Consider the following 11,902-nt stretch of genomic DNA (forward strand, 5'->3'; position numbering starts at 1 on the left):
CACGCGTGAAACCCTCCCGATGGGGTCCTGGAGGTTTCTTGGATCCCGGACGAGCCCCCAAATGTTGTGCCCAAGATTGCAAATCCGAGAAACCACCGAGGAGCCGACACCGATGCAAACACCCGAGGGTTTATTTACAAGCTCGGGCTTGGGTCCAAGTGCACCCGACACATTGCAGCAGGGACTTGGACCCCGAGACTAAGAGGCGTAGTAGCTTTATCGGGGCCAGTGGCCCATGGGATATGCAGAAAGTTGCACGGTCGTGTCGGTCCACACGCAGGCGGCCGATTGAATTACCCCTTCCCCTATAGGATCCACTTGAGCTGGCCTATTACTTTGGTCAGAATGGGCGCGCAGTTTTGGGGGGCACAAAGCAGGGTTACGTTGTTATGAGCCGATTTCCGATTAGGGTGTGCCCAGCGGCTCACCTAGGGTGGGGCAGCGCCTTAAGCAACAAGCAGGTCATGTGGGGGTCATAGGGGAGGTGGCGGGGGTAGCACAAAATGGAATCAGTCCTGCTCTGCTTGCCCAGGGGTAGGGGATTGTTGTTAAATTTCCTGGGTCCCACACTTGGTCCAGTTTCCTGAACCCTGGGCTTTGGAGAAAACCTTCCTTCCCCCGTGTCCCGCCTGATGGCAGCTCCCGCGTTACACACTCAGGTGCTCTGCGATTAGGCAATAATGCGATTGGAACTAATGCCGCAGAGATGATGGTCTGCGGGGCCTGTTCATAAAACTGCTTCTACAACATTAAGCTCAATGTGGAGAAAGAGTAAACAGACCTATTTCTTTTTTCCCCTTTTCTTCTGTTTTACATAAAAAGGGAGTTGGTCTCAAAGCAGTTGTGGGTTTTAGGAGTCCTCACGTCTGCTCAGCCTGTCGCTTTCGGGCCGAGACGCATCAGAGGAGCCTTCCCCTGGGATCCGTGTCTGCCGTGCAGCTGGGCAGGCTCTGCAGGCAGATCACGTCCTCGCACCTTGGGCAGCCCCTCGGATGCTTTGCCAAGCTGGTTCCCGGGGACCTGGTGACAGCAGCCTCGTACCCTCCTCCCTTCCCCGTCCCGGGTCGCGTGTGGGTGGGGAGGCAGCGCAGAGTAGGAGGGCCCCTCAGAGCAGAGCTCTATCCTTGGAGCAGAGGATTGCGGTGGCAGTGGCCCCAGACGGGCTTCCCTGGCATTTCTCTGTCAGACAGGGACAGCGGACTGACACACTCCCTGGCTCCCAGGGTGGGTCCAGGGGACACAGCACAGACAGCAGGGCACGTGCTTCACAAAAGCACTACGTCTCCGTTGTGAGATTGTGACCCTCCCCCCTTTTTGATTAAAATAGTCTTCCTACTTGAGATGGTGGTTCCAACGGATTTCTGATATTCTCGCTCACTAGAATCAGGCTCCAAAGGGCTTTGTGTTAGGTTGAACCGTGTGAAATTGATAATACTCGGGTTTGACCTCTTTGATACACGAAAGTGGCAAATTTGCTGTAATTTGATCTCTTTGACCAATGAAAACGGCATCTCAGGTGGCATGAACTAAGTTTCAAGGTGCGAGGGAAGCCAGCCATCCGGGCCCAGTGGTGTGGTGGGAAGTCTTCATGCTGCGGTTTAGAGTCAAGCTTGCTTTCCACCTTCTCCATCAACCTTGGAAGCACCTCTCACCTGGATGAAGTTCAGGCCATGTGTGGAGGGGAACCTGTGGTCTGTGTCCTTCAGGTCTCCCAGGGTCCCATGAGCTGATGGGCATTGAGTCACCTCTTAGAGGGGTAAGGAGCCGGGTGCACGTGGGGTTACTGGTCTGCAGTTGGGATGATTCTTGTGTGTGACCATCAAACCTTTGCCTTAGGCTCTCTGAGAACAACGTGTCCCTTCTGGGCATCAGCTCTGGGGATGCGACGAGGCAGTTTGTGGGAAGCTACATCGTGTGTGTGCTGTAGTGGCATCTCAGCAACAGTCACAACAGTTGGGTTAAAAGTGCAGAAATCCATCAGTTAGTTTCCAGGACGGTTTGCAACCCCGTTTGGATCTTGTAAAGAAAGAAATTGACTTTAAGGAAAAAAAAAACCTTGGAATTCAGTTTTCTTTTCTCAGGGTGGCTTAGAGACCATGGTATTTATAAGATGTGTTGACATTCCGAGTAAGAGTAATATCAAAGAGGAAAAGGATCGTTCTTCGAGAAGACATTTCTAACTTTTGAACCTCATTAAGTGACTTAACATTCCACCTACAAAAATCTCTATTAACTGTAGCTTGTAAAGGGCTCAATACGCTGGTATGTGGTTCTGCTGCGATAGAGACGGAGGAATCACGAGAGTCTCAAATGGCTCTAGGGCCTCCCCGAGCACATAGCTCGGTCTAGTGTCTTTGGAGTCTGTTGGGTGCCGGCCCCCCTCCTCTCCCTTCCCACCTCGGGTATGCCAGCCCCAATCCCACAACCAGCACCTGCAAATCTCTGCCTCAGGGCTGCATTGTCAGGGGGCACAGCCAGCCAGAAGCTGTGGGATCGAGCAGGAGGGGGTGCGTAAATACCCCAGCTCCCTCGGCCCCATGTGGGATGCTCTGGAGTGTCTTGCCATGTCCCAGCATCTCCTGGTGGGATTGATTTCCCCCACTATTGTTCCCCATAGTGGCAGTGAGCCTGATAACACCCCCTGTTTGTCTGTCTCACTCTCTGCCTCCCCGACAGTGATCTCATGACCTCCCAACAGACTGCTGCTGTCTCCTCTCAGGATCTGCACCTGGGGCAACGCACGACATTCCGTGAGCTGGGGATGGTCTTTGTGTGATCCCGTCCTATTAATCTGAAAGATAGGTTTATGTTGGATAACAGCTTAGTGTTATTATATTATAGTTAGTGACTGAAATTATGAGAAGTTATGCATTGTCCCCAGAATTTAGATGTTTTGGGACAATTGCAATTTGTTCCTTCTGTTAGCAGCATTCAACTTCCTGGCGGGGAACACAGTTGTCCTGCCTCAGTTCCTAGCTCTGGAACTGAGAGGTTATGACATCCCCAGCCCATGAGAGCGTCACACCTCTGTGGCCACTGGGACGGGTTTGCAGTTTGGCATATGACCCAAGGCAGACCACTGAGAGGGAACCCCAGGAGCTCCAGGGAGTGACAGAGTCTTTTCCACTGGGTGCTAAACTAGAGGAGGTAAACCGATAGCCATGGGAGCCACCACATGGACCGGGGCCTACCTAGGACCCATGTCAGCCCCCAGGAGGGCAGAGCTGAGTGATGGAGGGAGAATCGGGACTGGCAATGAGGTGTGCGCCCTTGGTCCAGCTGTTGCACTTCCCCTCACACGATCTATTCCTCCTATTACCTGTTAAGTGTGACCACAGTGCTGAACTGGAGAGGACAGAGTTCCCTTGCCATCAGTTGCCTTCTTAATGGGGGCTGTGGGCTTTCCATGAGTGTGGCTACTGAGAAGAGAACTCCTGGCTCCAGTGCCACACCCATGAGTCGGTGTGAACTCCATCAGGTCTGTGATCTCACTGTGGATCCCAACTGGAGGTGCAGCTGTATTGGGAAACCTGCCCTGGGTGACCCTTTCCAGAAGAGAGGTGTGGAGGTGCATAGAAGCGCGGGCCACCACGGCGAGATGAGACACTAAGGTTGCACCGTCCTGCAGGCCCAGCCTTGGACCTTCGTGCCACGTGGCTCCCCCTGGTCCCTTTGAAGCCTCATACACAGACTCTGCCGCATCAGTTCGGAGGGTCTCCACTGGGATTGGGTGGCTCCCCCAATAGGACACTGCCCCACAGCACATGGGTGTCGGGGCCTGAGACCTTGATCATCTCCTGACTGGCCGGGAGGAAGATGGGCCCGTGTAGGACCACGTGACCACCGCCATGCTGAGTAGCTGAAGTAGCTGCTGAGGCTGTGGACTGGACTGGCGTGACACAGGTGGAGACCAGGGCTTGGGAGGGACAGTGGAAGGCACACGAGTTGGTCTCTGCCGGCTGGGAGCCCTCACTGTTCAAGCCCAAAGATGTGGGAGCTGTAGAGCAATGAGATTTACAAGGGGAAGGACAGGCGAGGACACTCCAGGGGCCGGGCCATGTGGGCAAGTGAGGCCACTGACAGTTTCACTTGTCCAGTTGAGGCCACTGTGCTGCAACGAGATGCAGAGTCACTGTTTTTAGTGAATCAATGATGTTCCTGTCACAATCCCTGGCCGATGATGGGAGGGTGAGGCGCAGGGCTGGGGTCTGATTTCTTTCTTTTTTTTTTTTTTTTAATTTTTTTTTTAATTTTTATTTATTTATGATAGGCACACAGTGAGAGAGAGAGAGAGGCAGAGACACAGGTAGAGGGAGAAGCAGGCTCCATGCACCGGGAGCCTGACATGGGATTTGATCCTGGGTCTCTAGGATCGCACCCTGGGCCAAAGGCAGGCACTAAACCACTGCGCCACCCAGGGATCCCTGGGGTCTGATTTCATCTGATTTGATCATCACTTGGTGAAAGTAATTACTGGACTGACAGTTTAATGGTGCGGCTCGTAGGCCGTGTTAAAGTCCTTATGGGGAAAAAAGCGCCCTGAAAATGTCACTGACATCTCCGTCCCTATCATCCCTCCGCCATCGAGAAGTCCTCCTTATAATCTTTGCTGGGTAGCCCAGTGGTCTCTCTGGTTGGTTTTGGGGAGGGAGGGATGCTTACTGGGTGAGGCTGGAGAGGGTCCTCCTTGGCGGATACCGTAGTACCTAGGCCTCAAAGTACGGAGCGTGCCCGGCAACAGCAGCGCCACTGTTAGAAATGCAGACGCTCAGGCCCCTCTCTGCACCTGCACTTTAACCAGACCCTCCAGTGATTGGTGTGAGCAGCCCTGACGTAATGGCACGTTATAGGATCTTCCCGGATCACAACGGCTCCCCGTTCGCTCAGCAGCAGAAGGAGGTGGAGCAGGAAACCACCTGGGATAACTGAACCCCATCTCCTTGTCACATTTGATGGGACTGGGGCTAATCATCTGACCCAAGCTGGGCCAATCACTGCCCTTCTCTAGGAATTTGGATAGGACTGTGTGTGTGTGCGTGTGTGTGTGTGAGGTGCACACCTTCTCCTTGGGGCACCAGATGTAGAACTTACACACCTGAGAGCGGGTCATCTTTAACCAGCTGCAGGGCCCTGAGCAGGTGGATGTGTTAGGCAATGGATAGCGCCGGCCTTTAGGGTTCTGTTGCAGCCCCATCCTGAAGCACAAGCTCCTCTTCCACCCTGGGGTTCTGTGAGGTACCCTCATCCCGGGAACGTCCCCGTCAGCCTCGTCTGGCTTGAGTTGGCTAGCTGTGTCAGCTGGGACTTGTGGTGGCAGCAAGGGAGCCCAGACTCTGGCTATCTTCCTCTGGAGAGAACGTCTTGGTTGCTGAGGGCTTTCAGGGGCTCACGGGAGGCAGGTGGCCCCAAAGGAGCCGGGTGGATGGGCAGCGGAAGACCAAGGCAGGGCGCTGCAGGGCGGACAGGCCTGTAAACATAAGCCACGGCCACAGGGAATGGCCCAGGCCGTTCTCACCCTGGGTGTCCCTCCCGGGGCCCGGGCCCCGAGGCTGTCCAGGGCCGGGGAAGGGGCCGACGGAGCTGCCCTGGCTCGCGGGCCCCTCTCAGATCCCCTGCCAGGGATCTGCACACAGCGAGGGCGTAGTCAGTCCCCAAGGGAATATGATGATGAAGGAAGAACGGCTGCTGGACAGCCGCGACGTGCACGGCTCTGAGTCCTGGTTGGAGGCAACTAGTTTGAGGGTGAGCTGGCAGGAGGGAGCAGAGAGCGAGCCCAGAAGGAGGAAAAGACAGTAAAGGGTGCTCTGTCTAGGTCACCTGTGTGGGCGATGGGACTCGGTGTCCCGAGGCAGGCTGAGCACCTTTGACAATGACCCACCGGGGATGGGAGAGGCATGCCCAGGGGACCCCCGGGCCTCACCCGAACTCCTGCGCCGCCCCTGTCCCTGAGCCACACTGAACAGGCTCTGAGGCTTAGCGGAGGCCCTGGAGGAAGAGCAGAGGACACGGACTGGGCCCCTGGGACGGGTCCTTGGGTGTCACCTGGGAGTGGAGGACACGGACCGGGCCCCTGGGACCGGTCCTTGGGTGTCACCTGGGAGCGGAGGACACGGACTGGGCCCCTGGGACGGACCCTTGGGCGCCACCTGGGAGTGGAAGACACGGACCGGGCCCCTGGGACGGGTCCTTGGGTGTCACCTGGGAGCGCCCGCCGGCGCTGGGTCAGCCCGAGAAGGCCGAGGGGAGGGCCTGCGTGGTGCAGAGCATCTTTCCGGTCACGACGCACCGATCGTGTTTAAATGCCCCCAGTAACCTAGATGCGGGGACGGAGTCGATGCCCCCAAACGGGAATGATGCAGTGAGTACCTCAAAACACGCCACGCCAACCACGTCGTGAAAATTTCCCTTTCAGTCTTGACCAATGGCATGAGTCGGGCACTTGGGAACCTTACTCGTAGGACCGAGCAAGGACAAAGGCTCTGGTCTTCCTCTCCGGCCTATGGGCGCCTTTGCACGGCCTCTTCTGCCGAGCACGCACCGGTAGGAGGCCAAACGCCTACGTCTGTTCAATAAATAAAAACCAATTGCTGACATATCTGCTGTGTTTAGGGCATTTTTTTCGTCCCTGCCTCATACAACGGAGGGGGAAACGGCAAGTTCCTCATTTATTTGACTGATTTTAGTTTTTAACAGGCCAACCAGCGCAGGGCTTTGACCCGGGTCTGCCTTTTGCTCATCGAGCCGCCCTGGCCCCGGTTCCGTCGTCCCGGGCGTCTGTGCGCAGAACCCCGGCTCTGCAAAGGTCGGGGCGGACGGGCTGGCGCTTCTTTCCTTCTGCGGGACTGCAGTTCTCCTCATTAGGTTTGCTTTGCCGTGTGCGTGCTGTGTTCCCCCCACGTCGTCTCCATCGTGACAGGTGCCCTGACTGCCCACGCCGTGCGTGGAATGGCTCAGCCCTCCCTCCCCCCTGCGGCTGGCTCACCTCCGTCGCCGCACATCCCAGGCCCGTGCAGAGACCTCTCCGTGTTCCCGAGGGGCCTCTGAGACCCCCGCAAGGGCCGCCTTTGCTCAGCTGCCCCGAGACCCGCTGCTTCTTGTTTCCACACCTCAACCCATCTGGGAAGGAGTCGCAGTGAGGCCTCCACCTCTGGGGACGCCGCTGTGGAAAAGTGCTGAGTTTCGCTGCAAGGGGACCGCTGCGGTCCTGGTTGGGGACATCCTGCTGAGTCGCGTCACAGGCCTGTCCCGTGGCAGGGAGGCGGGGAGGCTCCTAAGGCCCGGCCTAAACGCCGCTTCTGTTCAAACCACGAACGGGGAGCCCGTGCTTCCCTCCCGCACCTCATCGCAATTCATGGTTTCTCTCCCTGGGCCCCTTCCCACCCCATGACTGTGCTGATCTTGGTCCACGTGGAATTCCAGTTCGCTGTGGGTGTGCTCACCCCTCCTGCGGGGCCACCAGCTCCTTCGCCGAGTGGGGGCCGGGAATCCTCCCACCGTCAGCTCTTTCTCCAACTCGGAGCTGCGTGTGTCTGAGTGACTGACAGGAGCTAATGGCCCCGCTGCAGACCGCAGGGCCCGTGGCACACGGACACCCGTGTCTCCAGCCTCCCCTTCCTCTGAGTCCCGCTGGCCACCTCTCCCGCGCTTGGGCCACACAGCTTTCCCTTTTGGGGTGACGGTCTGTGGTAGATCCCCACCTCGGGGGAACCCCAAGCTCCCACCTAAGTGACCTGCTGATGCTCGGCCACCGGGGAACCGGGTGTGAAAATCACCATGTTCCAGGAGAGCCCTTCCCAGAGCAAATGTTCTGCTGAAAACCACTGGGAAGTTACAGTTTACACATTGAATCTTCCTTGTGTGTGAGAATTGCTTTAATTAAAGATATTTTATTGCTTTTATTTTATTACAGAAGTAGTGTTCATCGTGGCAACGTTGAGCCTTGCAGTCAGCCACCAACGCACACACCATCCCACCCACCATGGTGACATCAATCCTTAACACCTTGGGGTATAACCATCTAAACCTGTGTGTGTGCGCACGTGCGTGTGCACCAGTGCTTCTATTCTCTGTGTAATAAAATCAAGATTCAATCCTTATTTTAAACATGCTGCAGGAACTTGCTATTTAAAGGAATTCTAAAGTAATTCCTTTCAGGATATGAATAATTCCTCTAGGATTTATTGGTCCCATGGGGTCAGGGGAAATCTGAAGTTATAAACTGTTTATGGTTGGGGGTGTCTAGGTTTGAAAATCTTTGAAAATTTCTATTTCTGTCCTGCCTCCATATCCATGCATCCATGTAGACTTCCATCCATCCATCCTTCCATCCATCCATCCTTCCATCCATCCTTCCATCCAACCTTCCATCCTTCCACCCATCCATCCATCCATCCTTCCATCCATCCATCCATCCCTCCATCCATCCATCCATCCATCCATCCATCCCTCCATCCCTCCATCCATCCATCCATCCATCCATCCATCCACCCATCCTTCCATCCATCCATCCATCCATCCATCCATCCATCCATCCATCCTTCCATCCATCCTTCCACCCATCCTTCTGTTCATTCATCCATCCTTCCATCCACCCAATCTTCCTTCCTTCCTTCCTTCCTTCCATCCATCCCTCCATCCCTCCATCCATCCATCCATCCATCCATCCACCCATCCTTCCATCCATCCATCCATCCATCCATCCATCCTTCCATCCATCCTTCCACCCATCCTTCTGTTCATTCATCCATCCTTCCATCCACCCAATCTTCCTTCCTTCCTTCCTTCCTTCCATCCATCCTTCCATCCATCCTTCCATCCACCCAACTTTCCATCCATCCATCCATCCATCCATCCATCATCTATTAGCCTGTTATATACATATATATTTTTTTAATTTTTTAATTTTTATTTATTTATGATAGTCACAGAGAGAGAGAGAGAGAGAGGCAGAGACACAGGCAGAGGGAGAAGCAGGCTCCGTGCACCGGGAGCCCGACGTGGGATTCGATCCCGGGTCTCCAGGATCGCACCCTGGGCCAAAGGCAGGCGCTAAACCACTGTGCCACCCAGGGATCCCCTGTTATATATTTTTTAATTGAGTGTTGAGAGACTGACATGAAGAGACAGGCCGGGAACAGGGCTGGGCTGACGGGAGTGCCCTCTGCAGGGAGCCTCGCACACTCAGTGCCACATATTTATGGTGTTCCCCAAGGACTGGATTACACCAGGAGAGATGGACAAATTAAAAATACTCCGCAGTGTGGAGCGGACTAGCTGAAGATGAGCATCTTCTCTCTTTTATTATTTATTTTTTAAAAAGATTTTATTTATTTACTCATGAGAAACAGAGAGAGAGAGAGGTAGAGACACAGGCAGAGGGAGGAGCAGGCTCCATGCAGGGAGACTCGACCCCGGGTCTCCAGGATCACACCCTGGGCCGAAGGCGGCGCTAAACCGCTGAGCCACCGGGGTCGCCCTCACCTATAGGTTTTTAAAGAGTCCGTCCGTCCATCCATCCGCCCACCCTCTCTCTATCTTTTGGCTTTCATTGGGTTTTGTAACTGTATAAAAATATTATGCTGTGCGTAATCTTTTGGGACTTACCTTTTTCAACCAATAGGTGATAAGATGAAGTTCATTTGTTTTATGTGAACGTCCAACCTGAGAGTCCGTGGCAAAGTGTTTCCGGCGAGGTTGTGCCAGTTTACGTGGAGCGTGTGATCCACATCCTAACACCTGGTATCGTCAGACGTTCACCTCGTTGGTCGTGATCATTATGGACTCGGTCTGCCCTCCCGTTATCACTCGTGACGCCGAACACGTCGCCAGTGTTTACCGGCCACATTTTTTGTGGTTCTTGTCTTCCGTCCTTTTTCCCATCGTATCACCTGTGCTTTCCCTACTGATTTCTACGAGTTCCTTGTACGTGCTCGATATTAATCCCTTAATGGAGGCATTTTCCGAGCCTCTTTTCACTTTCTTTATAGGGCTCTTGATAAACAAAGGCTCTTTATCATACTTGGTCACAATCCTCCATCTGCTCTCTCATCGTTACCATTCTTGGAGGTTCATTTAAGAAATCCTTCCCGACTTCACAATCTGAACGATGTCATCCTTATTTTCTAGGGCTATCACTTATTGATAAGAATATTACTTGTCACTCACCCTCTTAAAAAAAAAAAATCAAGTGCAGGGAACAAATCTGATTTTTGTTGGGTCTCTGCTGGTTGGTGGCATATTAGACCCGGCGTCGAGTCATGTTCTGTGACTCGACAGACATTTTCATGCTCCGCCGCTCTTTGTCATCTCAAAGGGGTCACTGCTGGTGTTGTTTTGAGACTTGAAAGACTCATGTTGTGTCTGCAGGCACAAGAGGGGGCAGGTCTTTCCTAAGGGTCCTGGGTTATCCATGCATTTCAGGGCCCTGGCAAAGGCTCTTCCCGGCAAAGGCAGGCAGGGGGGCCTGGGGGCAGCAGCCCCACCACGTGGCCAGGCTGAAGTTCCCCCAAGCGCTGGGCCGCTGCCACCGCGCCACCACTCACCGCACAGAAAGCCCAAGCGTTCTCAAGCTGGACACGCGTGTGCATACACACGGGAACAGCGGCACCGAGCCTCTTGCCGCTTCTTATCCGGAAAAAGCGGGGTGGGGGGGTGCACCCTCCGAAACGCCGGCCACCGGATGCCCGATGCCATCGGATATGGGGATGAGCCCGTGCGGGGGAAGCGGCCCCAAGACAAGCAGCAATCACAGCCCCTCAGCCACGAGCTCAGGGTGGCTCACCTTGGTACGTCCCCACCGAGGCCAGTGCCCGTCCGTCAGAGGGAGCCGTTTTCTGGGTCAGAGCAGTAGCTAGGAACGTGGGGTTGACGTAGAGCTGAGACTCTGAAGGCCACTGCCTTGGTGACGTCACCGCAGGCCTTCCCGCGAGGCCTCCCCCAAAACGCTGCCCGGAGGACATGCGTGGGCCGGTGCTCTCCGGCGTCTGGGGTGTGGCCCACCCTCCCCAACAAGCCTGCTCCCCTCACCTCCTTCCCGCCTCCTCCACCCTCCCACCCACTCTCCCCCTGCCATCCCTTCCCTCCTCCCCAATCCTGCCTCCTCACCCTGGGTTTGGTGTTATTTGCAGTGATCTCCCCCCCAACCCCCGCCCCGCCAACCCCTTCCAGTCCACCGGGTGGTCTTCACAGCAGTCCCCCTTCTCATATCAAAACATTCAAATTTGTCCTCGTGCACGAGCCCCTGTCTGTCGTGGCCTGGGACCAAAATCCAAAGGAAAAGGTGGTTCGGTGCTGGGTCCAATGCTGCAGTTTCCATTTTGGGTGGGTGCGTGTTCCCCTGGCTTAGACACGTCCCATAAAGTTCAGTGCGGCCTGCCCCTTCTTGGTGGTCGCCCCGGGGTGCCGCAGGAGGGACCTCAGGGAGCCCGTGTGGGGGTCCGTGTCAATCTGCTCGTGGGTGCACAGCTGCAACTGCACGTCTCCTTCCTTTGAGTCCAGGGCATGTGGTCCGGGGGGTCCACGGTCAGAGGGATTTGCTTCTGCCCCTCATGGACCCCACAGGGCCTTGCTCTGTCCTCCGCTGGCCTCTGTTGGGGGGTGTGAAGCGCAGCCTCACTCGTGGCTTCCTGCACGTCCTCGGTCTTGAGGGGACGACGGGGCTTGCTCCTCCGAGTGAGGGGCAGCCCTCTGTGCAAGAGCAGGCCCCGCAGAACGGCCCCGGAGCCCGGCTGCTGGCTCTCTCCCATCACCTTCCGCCTTGATGGGTGCTGATCGGCAACAGGGGGTGTGAGCAACTTGCTGTATCTGCAGAAACAGCAGACGCGGGGTGGTTTCCCCATGGCCTCGCCGGGCATCAGCTCCTCCCTGGGGTCTCTGCATCCCGCGGGGGGGGGACGGCAGGACC

The sequence above is a fragment of the Canis aureus genome, chromosome 1 (genome assembly GCF_053574225.1).
Source record: "Canis aureus isolate CA01 chromosome 1, VMU_Caureus_v.1.0, whole genome shotgun sequence".
Classification (NCBI taxonomy): domain Eukaryota; kingdom Metazoa; phylum Chordata; class Mammalia; order Carnivora; family Canidae; genus Canis; species Canis aureus.